Here is a 12,961-nt window from a genome sequence, read left to right as displayed (position 1 = left end):
GACCATATAACACTGGTCGTGAAAGACCTACATTGGCTCCCAGTATGTTTCCGAGCACAATTCAAAGTGTTGGTGCTGACCTTTAGAGCCCTAAACGGCTTCGGCCCAGTATACCTGAAGAAACGTCTCTATCCCCATCTTTCTGCCCAGACACTGAGGTCTAGCGCTGAGGGCCTTCTGGCAGTTCCCTCACTACAAGAAGTGAGGTTGCAAGGAGCCAGGCAGAGTGCCTTCTCGGTAGTGGCGCCCTCCCTGTGGAATGCCCTCTCATCAGATGTCAAGGAAATAAACAACTATCTGACTTTTGGAAGACATCTGAAGGCAACTCTGTTTAGGGAAGTTTTTAATTTTTGATGTTTTATTGTGTTTTTAGTATTCTGTTGGGAGCCACCCAGAGTGTCTGGGGAAACCCAGCCAGATGGGTGGGGTAGTAGTAGTAGTAGTAGTAGTAGTAGTAGTAGTAGTAATAGCTCTCTTCTAAATATTGTTCCAAAATGCTTGTGATTTTATTATGTAGGTTGCAAAGTCACTTTGAACATGTTGGAAGGATGACGCAGTCTGTGAGGCCTCAAAGAAGTATATATGTAAACAAATAATTCCTCCAGACAGACTGTTTATTGATTATAAATTTATCCTGCTTTGCTTGCACAGAGCTTTTGCAGAGGTCAGACTATGTCCAGTCATTGCTGAGCATGTCTGTGGGAGGTAACAGGATGATGAGCCATTGACCTGCATTCATCCTGATTTACTTGCTGGGTGTTTATACATCTTCTTGATAGCCATCCATCCACTCCACACCTTTCAACGCATTTCTGCAACACTTTCCACCCCCCACCCCCACCCCACAAAAAGCCAGTGTTCTCAGTGTATTTGTTGCACAAGAGCACCAGAGTGCTTTAATCCACTATAAATGCACAAAACCTCAAGTTCCAGTTATTGACAGTCTGGACTGGAGGCACCCGAAGATGCTTGCTGCAAAACAAAAGGCACTAAGTTCATTGAGTTCCTAGTAGATATGCTGATGTTTGTGGCTTGAATGAGTAACCTCACGTGAATCAGCCTCTTTGCTGACAAGCCTACTCTAGAAGCATCATCACTAAGAAACTGGTCAGGACTGGCTATCAGTTCCTGTTGATGAAAGTGAAAGATCTATTCAGTTTCTGAGCTTATCAGTCAGGCTAATGCTTGGTTGTTAGTCCTGGACAGTTTCTGTCAGTGATCTATGATCCTCTTCTTCTGAGCTGCTGAATAGTGTTTCTTGAGCCATTATCTGGGAAAAGGCTGGAGCTTTTTCAACCCAAGACCTGTATTGTGTTCTGGGCAACCTTCTGGGGGCCACATGCTAGGGGTAGGAGGGGCCAGAGGCAATGCTCAGGGCCAGCCCAATACATTTTAGCACCTGAGGCAAACCACAAAATGGTGCCTTGCTTCCTTCCAGGGAAGAAGCTGAGAGCGAAGATCTACAGCAGGAGCAAGGAGGGAATAAAGATCTACACTGGGATCTGCTGCTTCTGTGGATCCTCCTGCCTGAGGCAACCACCCAACCTTGCCTCATGGGTGGGCTGGCCCTGGCAGCTATTGAAAATTGTAACTTTATACGGTAAGCTAATTTCTGCACTAAATTTTCTTGGGAGAAAAGCAATGACAAACCTAGACAGCATCTTAAAAAGCAGAGACATCACCTTGCCGCCAAAGGTCCGTATTGTTAAAGCTAAGGTTTTCCCAGTAGTGATGTATGGAAGTGAGAGCTGGACCATAAAGAAGGCTGATCGCCAAAGAATTGATGCTTTTGAATTATGGTGCTGGAGGAGACTCCTGAGAGTCCCATGGACTGCAAGAAGAGCAAACCTATCCATTCTGAAGGAAATCAGCCCTGAGTGCTCACTGGAAGGACAGATCATGAAGCTGAGGCTCCAATACTTTGGCCACCTCATGAGAAGAGAAGACTCCCTGGAAAAGACCCTGATGCTGGGAAAGATGGAGGGCACAAGGAGAAGGGGACGACAGAGGATGACATGGCCGGATAGTGTTCTTGAAGCTACCAGCATGAGTTTGACCAAACTCATGCAGGAGGCAGGGGAAGACAGGAGTGCCTGGCGTGCTCTGGTCCATGGGGTCGCAAAGAGTCGGACACGACTAAACGACTAAACGACTAAACAACAACAATTTCTGCACACAGCCTCCTACTTAATGCCTCTTCCTTGCCTGGAGGATAATCAAAGACACATCCGAGCCAGGCAAAAACACTCACTGAGGGTGCAAAGCTGGGTTGGGCTTGGGGCAGAGTCCTGAGGGTCAGAAAGAAGGAACTGGAGGGCCCTATTTGGCCTCTGGGTCTGAGGTTCCCTACCATATAATAACATTTCATAATCTGTCCTGGGATCTCTTGGGATGAAGGGCACTAAGAAAACAACAACTGAAGAGATAAATTGAAATATAAAAACTAAAAGCCTGATCCTGTGATCTGGTGTGGAAGGGAAGAAGTCAGGGGAAAGTTCCAGCTCAGGGATACAGCAAATGCTTTGGGTGCAGAAGGTTCCAGGTTCAATTCCTAGCATCTCCATGTAAGTCTGGGGAAGTCCCTTGTGTCAGGGCTGGGCTCTGTGGGCCACAATCCAGGGTCAGGAGCTGGGAACCAGAAACTGTGGATGAGTCAGTGTGGGGCAGTGGTTACAATGCTAGACCATGGGCCAGGAGGCCAAGTTTTGAACCAAGGGTGGTCTTGGCCTTAAGGATTCAGGAACATCCCACATGGAGGCTGCCACATTGACCCACCCACCACCACTGCTTCTCGCCTGGGCGGTAGCACCCATAAAACAGCAACAGTGGGTTCCAGTGAGATCTTGCAGAGCTCTTGTGAGATCTCATGAGATTTCAGCAAGATCTCACCATAAACCACCAACATCAGAGGTGCTTCAGCTCTCAGGCCATGTTGCTGAAGCATGGCTGCTGGTTGGGAAAGAGAGACCTTTATACTCCTTCCTGCCCAAAGGAACCCAGAAATCAGCTTGCGTTGGCAGAATCCTCCAGGAAGACTCCGTTGGAAAAGGCTGCTGCCTGCAGCTCCCCAATTGCTCACTCAAGTCAGTCACACCCAGAGAGATCCCAGCACCTCCTTGACACTCTGGGTTCTATTATGTGGGTGGGAGTCAGCTACAATCTTGTGTAACAAGAGCCTGCTTCCCTCTGCCCCCCACAAATAATCTGGAGAGGGCTGCAGCTTGCTGGCAGAGCATCTTCCTTGCATGTAGAATGTCCCAGGTATCTTAAGCCCCGCAATGTTGGTATGATAGGGGTTGGGAGACAGGTGGATGAGGAGGAAGTGAGGGGTTGAATTGTAGGAACTTGTGTTGGAGGCAGGGAGGTCTCCCTTTTCCATCCTGATTTCAGTTGCTTTAGAAGAAGAAACAGGGATGCCAGTTCACCCCACTACAATCTTCCTGAATAGTGGGAGGCTGGGGATATCTTTAATCAGTCAAGAGAGGAGGCTGAACAGAAGCCTGAGCAGGGAAGGGGGGATGCAGTCTTGTCACCTGCAACCAAGTCGCTGCCTTCTCAGGTGGGAGCAGAACCGGCCCATCCCAATGGGAGCCCATGCTTGCAATCCTGACATTCCCACAGGTCAAAAGAGTCTTGCGAGCGAGCGTGCCATGCCTTATTTTTAAAAGCTTGGCAGGAAGGATGGGGAAACTTGTTGGGACATCTTGGGAAAGTGGGTGGGGCAGAAGCCAATGACAAACAGAGGCAGGGCCAACGGCAGGCTGAGCAAACCCATTCCAGTTTTCTCCCCAGCCTGCTCCCTGCTGAGTTCTGTGAGAGGCGGAGCTGAGACTAAGAAGGAGGAATCTGGTATCCAGTGCTACTTCTTGGACTGACTGTAAGCAAAAGGTGAGCAGGTGGGGTCTGGTTGAAGAGAGACTGAGCTTGGCGGGGCAATGTCCCATTCACCCTAATGTACCAGCCTCCATTGATCTTATGCATACTGACTCAGCTTGATTTACCTTCCAGGTAAACATGCGTAGGATGGAGCTGAGGGTACCATCATCCTGAGTCCTTTCTGAGAAGGTTATCTCACCCTCTGATCCTTTTATGATGTTTATGCTGGTCAAGTTTTCCCCTTTGCCTGCCCTTTGACTTTTCCCCTTATCCTTTTCGAAAAAAATGTTTATTTTGAGTTGTAGGAGGAAGTTAGCCAAAGAGCAAAAACCCTTTCTTCTTTCTCCCACACTGGGGAAACTAGGCTCACTTTGAAGATCATGTTGGTCTGCCATAGTCAAAATAAAAAAAAATTCCTTCCAGTAGCACCTTAAAGACCAAGTAAGTTAGTTCTTGGTATGAGCTTTCGTGTGCATGCACACTTCTTCAGATACCACTTCTTCAGATATATGTGTATCTGAAGAAGTGTGCATGCACACGAAAGCTCATACCAAGAACTAACTTAGTTGGTCTTTAAGGTGCTACTGGAAGGAATTTTTTTTATTTTGAAGATCATGAAATTCTTTGTCTTTTGCTTCAGAGTCAGCACCCGTGGCCCAGCCACAGGAGCTCCCTCTCCTCCCTCCATCCTTTGACCATAACCCCTATATCAAACTCCAGATGTGAGGGGAGATTAACTGAAAAACCAGCAGATGCCCTCGAGCCAGCCTGCTGAAGCAAGCCTGATACATACACTCAGAACAGAAAATGCCTTTTTAGAGAACTGTGGGTGTCAGCAACCTGGGAGCAGTTTCTGCTTCTCAGGTTGCCAACTTATCCCATTCCCAGCAGGGCTTGGAGCATCGTTGGGTAACATAGGAACTAAGGACTCCTCTGGACAATTGTTTATTGAGCATTCATCCTGATTTGTTTGCATGAAGATTATCCCAGCAGCGGAGCATATGCCCACGCTACCCAGGGCGAGTGCGCTCCTGAAGGGGCGCGTAGCATAGAGGGTTCCCTCCCAGGTGCGGGATAGCTGCTTGGGTGCCCAGAGTGGCGCGCGTGCCCTGCAGGCAGGGGTGCACCAAGCCGCCCATGGGAGTGGAGCAAGCCACCCATGGCAAACATTCGGCATGCTGCGATTCCCAAGCTGCCTCCAAGCTGTCAAAGGAAGTTGCAGGACAATGAGCACTGGTCTGCTTCCACAAAGCTGATGCAGAAGGAGGTTACATAGGCATCAAGGGCCAAATGTGGAATCTTGGCAGGCCTGATTTAGCCCAAGGCCATAGGTTCCCCAATGCTGAATTCACAGCTACAAACATTGCAAACTGGCAAGAGCACTAGACTGAGGTATGCTGTCTGATTTCCTTGTAACCACCAGCTTCATATTGCTAAAGTTTCTAGTCCAACTGCTATATGCTTTTTTCATTGTCTGCAAAAGCCTAGGTGAAAATGTATGTCTCGGTTGTGTTGTCAGAATGTGTGTAATGTAGGCACCGGGTTTAGTCTAGGGGCAAAAAATTTCAGAGGTTGGGGGTCCACTATGAGAAGCAGATGCCACCACACCTTGAACCTCCAGTGTGACATATGCTCAAAAGAACATAGGAATGCCTCTTTAAACTGTCATGGCTTCCCTCAATGAATCATGGGAACTGTAGCTTGCTCTAGGTGCTGGAAAATGTTAGGAGACCCCCTGTTCCTCCCACAGAGCTACAATTCCCATAGTTCCTTGGGAAGAGGGATTGACTCCTTAGAACTCTCAATACACTTAACAAACTTCAGTTCCCATACGTTTTTAAGGTGTCACATGTTTTGTTGTGTTTGGAAGCTGCCCAGAGTGGCTGGGGCAACCCAGTCAGGTGGGTGGGGTACAATATAACAACAACAACAACAACAACAACAACAACAACAACAACAACAACGGGAAAGCCATTCCTATACAAAGTGGTATGACAAAGCATGAAATGTATAGTGGAGATGGGGCTTCTACACCATCTACACCAGGCTTCCACAACCTCAGCCCTCCAGATGTTTTCAGACTACAATTCCCATCATCCCTTACCACTGGTCCTGCTAGCTAGGGATCATGGGAGTTGTAGGCCAAAAACATCTGGAGGGTCCTGACCACTGGTCCTGCTAGCTAGGGATCATGGGAGTTATAGGCCAAAAACATCTGGAGGGCCGAGGCTGAGGAAACCTGGTCTACAGTGACTGGCAGTGACTCTCTCAGGTTTCAGACATTGAGCCTCCCTTGCCCCCCACCAGCCACAGCTGGAATCACTGGGAATTGAACTGGGAAACTTTCACATGTGCTAATGCTTGCTGACCCACAGCCCTTTGATTGTGCTCTGAGGTGAGTTACGTAAACCTTGCTTAATATTAGCTGTGGATAAGATGAGTGTAAGTTAATCTGCATGAAAGAGGACAGTTTTGCTTTTGTTCTCCGGTTTTCTTTGAGAAGGGAAACACCCAGGCTTTGCACAGAGGCGTTCTTTGTTAAGCCTGTTTTAAAGAGAGAGTGAAAGAAAGAAATGCAGCAAAACAGAGAGGTGCTGACCTTGCCTTTGAGGCTGCTTAAGGGCAACACTTTTTATCTTGCTCAGAAGAAAAGGGTGCTTAGGAACATGTGGCAACATAACCCTCATTATGCATTGCAGAGATGGTAAGAGAGCCAGCATATATCAGGGGCCCCCTGAGGGGCGCAAAGCATTTCAGCAGTGCATTCCACTGTCTTCCAATAGAGCCCCAGGTGAGGGACATAGGAAGGTGCCTTGTATGGAGTCAGAACAGTAGTCCACCTAGCTCAGTACTGTCAACACTGACTGGTACTGGTTCCCTGGGATTTCAGACAGGGATCCTTTCCCAGTGTGTCTGGAGATGCTGGGGATTGACCCTGTGAGCTTCTGCCTGCAGAGTAGATGCTCCACCACTGAGCTCCAGCCCTTCCTCAATGTAGGAGCATAGGAAGCTGCCTTATACTGAATCAGACCAGTGGTCCATTTAACTTAGCACTTCCAACACCGACTGGCAGTGGCTCGCCAACATTTTTATAATGAAAAAAGGGATGTCCATCATCATCTCCATCATCATCATCATCATCATCATCATCTTTATACCCCGCTCCACTCTTTGCGGCTTCCAACATATATAGAAATATAAAGGTAAAGGACCCCTGACAGTTAAGTCCAGTCGCAGACGACTCTGGGGTTGCAGCGCTTATCTTGCTTTATAGGCTGAGGGAGCTGGTGTTTGTCCGCAGACAGTTTTTCTGGGTCATGTGGCCAGCATGTCTAAGCCGCTTCTGGCGAACCAGAGCAGCGCATGGAAACACTGTTTACCTTCCCGTCAGAGCGGTACCTATTTATCTACTTGCATTTTGATGTGCTTTCGAACTGCTAGATTGGCAGGAGCAGGGACCAAGCAACGGGAGCTCACCTCAACGCAGGGATTCAAACCGCCGGCCTTCTGATCGGCAAGCCCAAGAGGCTCAGTGGTTTAGACCATTATATAGAAATATAACAAAACATTAAACATTAAAAAACTTCCCTATACAGGGCTGCCTTAAGATGTCTTCTAAAGGTTGTATAGTTACTTATCTCCTTGGCTCGGGGGTCACATAACTCTGTACCCGCTGATGTTCTATCATACTTTCCAACATTTCTCTGGTGAAAATAGGGACGTCGTAAGGAAAAGCGGGACATTCTGGGATCAAATTGGAAACCATTAAGTTTCTGCTTAATCTGCTGCTAACCAGATTAAGAGGCCTCTGGGTACAGGGCGGTTTATAAATTCAATTATTATTAATAATAATAACAACAATAGCAATAACAACAAGAACCATTCAATCCATCTCTTTATTATGGTCAATGCCCAATATTCAATCTGCTGTTAATGAGACAGGCTGGTATCTCCCAGTTCATGGGTGACTTGAGCTTCAGGAACAATTTCCAGATATATGACACTCCTCTCTAAATCAATACTTCTCCCTTCAGTTTGCATCAGTGCTTAAGTGTTTTTTTCCATCTCCCACAGATATTGTGTTACTGTTCAAAACACATTTGTATCTGTCATATCATTGCATGAGTTTCACACCCTGCTGGAGAAAACTTCCCTTTTCCAATTTCCACATTGCGTTCTATGCAGAAAACTGCTGGTCATCTCAACCCCCTCCTCCTTCTCCATCTGAAGCAACTTGGGGATCACCATGGAAACGGTTACCAATTAACTGCAACTGAGTATGTAACGGCTGTCTTTGGAAATGGGAGAGCCAGAGCTGGTGGCGGCAGTGCCCTTCTGACAGGTGCCTAAGCATACTTCAGCTCCATTTATACTTTTCCTTTGAAATGTTTTAGATCTTTTGTTTGATTAAAGGCCTCTCTGCTGAATGATTTTATGAGTTTGATTAATCATCTTATCCCATATAATTTTGCATACACAGAAATAACTCTCGGTGACTCTGGAATGACCTCCCTGAGAATTCGGTCATGTACTGGCTCTTGCTTTCTTTCAGGCACCCTATCAGTACAAATGTAGTTCATTCAGAGAGAGAAATATACATATTAGTCTATGTTTCACTGAAATAATTATGGAACTGATTTCTTTTTTTTTTTTTGCTGCTGCTGCAGAAATTAAAGATGCGAAGAACTGTAGTAGATTAACAGGAAATGTCTCAGATTGTGCATCTTTGAAATGGATTATTAGCGGTGCTGTTTTTATAGAAAAAGAGGTACCTTGTTCTCTTAGAATAGCAATGGTGACCACCTGAGAGGTGCCAAAACTAAGATTCAGTGAGTTCCGACTGAAAAAAGCCCTAATTGGTGAGTTTCCCTATGGAGGGGCTCAGTGGGCTATCACTGGATCAGTTCATGCCAATTCAACCTGAAGCCCCTGTTGCTGGCGAGTCTCCGCCTACAAAAATGTCTGATGCCAAGTCTAGCTCTGAGCTGGCTGAGTCTCTACCTCTGTCACGTAGGACATGGAGATGTCAAACAGACTGCTCAGGCCTTGTCTGCTAGAAGGAATTCTCATCTGCTTACCCAGGCCAAAGATGCAGCCCACTGGCCACCCTAAAGTCATGCCCACCCCACCTTTACATAAGGAGAGTCCATGGAGTGTGTTAGCTGTTGGATCAATGCCTTAACTTGCCTAGACATGTGTTGCATCTGTTGTGCCTTTGACTTTTGCCCTGCTTTTGCATTATACTGATCTGAACATTAGTGCTGTGGGCAGAAAACGTAATCTGGTATCGAGTTCTTCGTCCAAGGGGGAGCCTGGACATCGTGGTTAAATGGGTGCCCAATTGTATCCAGATATAGACAGAAACCTGTTATTTCACCTCAGGAACCATCGTGCAAAATTTGGTCAGGAGGCAGAGGCAGAGCTAGCTGCTCTGGCACCCGGAGCGGCACACATGCTGTGGACCCTGGGCTGGGCTAGCCGCCTGCAGTGTGCAGCGAGCGTCCCAGGGTGGGGGACACCACCTGTGGCAAGTGTTTGGGGGGTGCAGCAATGCAACCCCCCCCCGGGATGACACCCGGAGCGGACCGCACCCACTGCACCCCCCTTCCTCCACCACTGTCAGGGGGTGCCCAGATGCAGACCATTCATAGAAAGCAGAGAGCTTTCCCTGGGAGGAGGAAAGAGAGGATCCCCTGGGAAGAGAAATTTGTTGTCAACCCTGTGAATTGTGGCTCTGTGGAGGGAATAGGGGTTGCCTAACAACTCTCAGCACCTTGACAAACTAGAGTTCCCATGATTCTTTGGGAGAACCTATTGCTGCTTAAGGGATGCGGGTGGCGCTGTGGGTTAAACCACTGAGCCTAGGACTTGCCGATCAGAAGGTTGGCAGTTCGAATTCCTGCGATGGGGTGAGCTCCCGTTGCTCGGTCCCTGCTCATGCCAACCTAGCAGTTTGAAAGCATGTCAAAGTGCTAGTAGATAAATAGGTACCACTCCGGCAGGAAGGTAAACAGCGTTTCTGTGCGCTGCTCTGGTTCGCCAGAAGCGGCTTAGTCATGCTGGCCACATGACCCGGAAGCTGTATGCCAGCTCCCTCGGCCAATAAAGCAAGATGAGTGCCGCAACCCCAGAGTCGTTCACGACTCAACCTGATGGTCAGGGGTCCCTTTATCTTATTGCTGCTTAAAGTGGTATGGTGCTGCTTTAAATGCCTTAAGTGCAGATGGGACCTTGAGTCCAGCACTTTTCCAGACTACACAGGAGATGTAGGAAGCAGTTCCTGGTAAACAGCGGCAGCCGGTATAATTAATACAGAGTATAAATAATAATGTGCCCTTATTCTGCTGTCACAAGAGTTGCTTGTTGTTTGTCAGAGGACAGTTTGCCTCAAGGAGTTTCCATCCTTGTTATCTGTCTTGTCTGACGTTAAGCTCAAGCAAACAAGTAATGCAACCTCTTGCCAAAACTTAGAAAGTCCCTTTGCAGCTGCTTTTAAATGTTCCCAAAAGAAGAAATGAAAGTCTGTGGGTTTTTGTTTTGCTAGACTTTGTCTCCAGTTTTTTCTTTGTCTCTCTCCCCATCCCACCCCACCCTGCAAGTCTGGTCAACTGGCATACCAGGTCATATCCCCCCTTGCGCCATACATTTAAAGCATATTTCCCCAACAAAAAATATTGGGAACTGCAGCTCAGTGATTCTTATTGCAGAGAAGAGGTAAGGTGTTTTAAATGAAAACAGCTTGTTGAGGATGAGTACGAAGTATTCTGGATTGATAAAAGCTGCTTTGTTGTGCTATGAACAGGTTAGTGTGTGTGCAGCCTTAGTGTTGATGTGCGCACTTTAACCTAAAAGTCTGTATGCTTCATAGTGTTTATATTCACCTGGCTGCTTATGGGCTGCTGGTTCATGTTTACCAGGCAGGCTCTCTACTGTATTAGTAAAGTATTTAAATTTAAAATCTCTTTATCACGGTCAATGACCAGTATTTGTGTTAGTATTAACAGGCTGCGAACTGCATCAGTGTTCATATGCATGATCTTCCCTTACATGCACATTCAGCCACCCACTTCTAAACACCCTGGAGGGAGAAACTGAATCCCGAAGCTTAGCAATATTAGCAACTCAAAGATTCCTAGCAACCCCAGATGGCTAGAATACAATAAATAGGAACCACGATTTATCCAGGACAGAGCCCCTCTAAATATGGAGTGCCCCTGATAAGCAGGGAGTAGTATTAAAATGCATTAGAATGTTGCGGAGTGGAGCTTTCCTGATCAGGGTAACAGATCGCTGTGCATTTTTCCAGGAAACAGCCAGATGCCATAAGGATTGGCACCCATCCCTCCAAACAGCTTAGGTGAATCTGTCACCCCTACTTTCATGCACCCATACCCATGTTCTTCTGCAATGGATGAGGCCAGAAGATGCCTCTGCTCAAAGGTGGGGCCAACATCTCACAGGACTTGTTCACCCTGTTGCTCCAGGGAGGAGTGTGTGTGTGTTATGCCCACAGGTGAGCATGTTTCCGTGTTTCAGCCCAGATTGTCTAACGAGGAAGCAGGAAGCATGAAGAGATCACTGAGAGGATGGAGCAAAACACAGAGGCAAATGTCCCCCCATTCATTGTCTTTAAGGGGCTTGGACTGATGCTTATGTTGTCTTAACATGATGGGGAGGGGCTGTTGTTTTTTGAGGGACAGAGGATCTGATCAAATCCACTCCATACATGGAAATCACATTTTAAACACGTGGCTCCCACCAAAGAATCTTGGAAATGTCCTTTGCTAAGGGTGCTGAAAATTAAATTATTGTTGTTGTTATTATTATTATTCATTGCATTATACAGTGGTACCTCGGGTTACATACGCTTCAGGTTACAGACTCCGCTAACCCAGAAATAGTACCTCGGGTTAAGAACTTTGCTTCAGGATGAGAACAGAAATCGTGCTCCGGCGGCGCGGCAGCAGCAGGAGGCCCCATTAGCTAAAGTGGTGCTTCAGGTTAAGAACAGTTTCAGGTTAAGTATGGACCTCCAGAATGAATTAAGTACTTAACCCGAGGTACCACGGTATTCCACCCTTTTCTCCAAGGAGCTCAAAATGGTGTACATGGTTCTCCTATTTTTCATTTAATCCCCACAACAACATTGTGAAGTAGGTTTGGGTGTGTTGAAAATGGCTATCCTATCTCTTCTCAGTCCCCTCTTTTCCATGCTAAACACACCAAGCTCCCTCAAGTGTTCCTCATAAGGCTTGGTTTCCAGACCCTTGATCATCATAGTCCATGGGCGTAGCCAGGATTTTTTTGGGGGGGGGAGGAGCTCAGATTTGTATTGATTGGGGGGCAGCTGCCCCCTGCCCCCCTTTGGCCACACCCATGTTGCGGTCATCCTTCTCTGCAGATGCCCAAGCTTGTCAAGATCCTTATGAAATTGATCCTAAATGATTAAATGATGCAGACATATGCATACATTTCTGCACATCAGTGCTTGTTGAAGACCTGTGAGCAGAGCAGATCAGTTTCTCCCCCAGTCAGTTGATAAACAACCTCAGCAGGTAATGCAGAGCAAATGTTTGCAAAAGGAACCAGTGATGCTTAGTTTGATGAGCAGCATCTGTGATGCCCACGCAGAACCTCCTACAGCCGTGCAGGTCCTGACAGTGCACCATGTGGGAGCAGGAAATCACCCTGGGAGCCTCAGGCTGCCCAACAAGTGTCTCCTGATGGTAGCTTTTCCTGGAGAGGGCTAATCAGGGGGAAATACAGTGGAATAAGCATGCACTTGAAGTGTGACTGAGTTCCAATGAGCCAGTCATGTTTTTCCAGGGTTTGCCCTTCCTGCTTGCTTTGAATCCTTGGCCTCACTCCGTATGGTGCTGTTTCATGCCTCTGCATAATAATATTTGAAGTTAAATACATGATGTTAGGATCTTTAGGCACCAGGCAGACCATGAACCACCAGGCAGACCATGTACGTACAGAGTATACATTTGAAACACACATTAAATCACCTCCCCAACTCCAAAAACTACTAATTTTTTAAGGTTGCTTGGAATTGTAGTTCTGAGGGTGGGTGTTCTTTAGT

General features: G+C 47.1%; 1 long non-coding RNA gene across 1 annotated transcript; it reads left to right on the top strand.

Annotated features, from left to right (window-relative positions):
• Positions 1-303: 303 nt before the first annotated feature.
• Positions 304-11,689, top strand: LOC309523937. The gene is made up of 4 exons (XR_014215690.1): positions 304-1,600; positions 3,793-3,888; positions 8,062-8,218; positions 11,183-11,689. It is a non-coding gene; the product is annotated as an uncharacterized lncRNA (long non-coding RNA).
• The last annotated feature ends 1,272 nt before the right edge of the window (positions 11,690-12,961 follow it).

The sequence above is a fragment of the Podarcis vaucheri genome, assembly GCF_965113315.1.
Source record: "Podarcis vaucheri genome assembly, chromosome: Z".
Lineage (NCBI taxonomy): Eukaryota > Metazoa > Chordata > Lepidosauria > Squamata > Lacertidae > Podarcis > Podarcis vaucheri.
The sequence above is the reverse complement of the archived record's forward strand: the minus strand, read 5'-3'. Positions and strand labels throughout refer to the sequence as shown.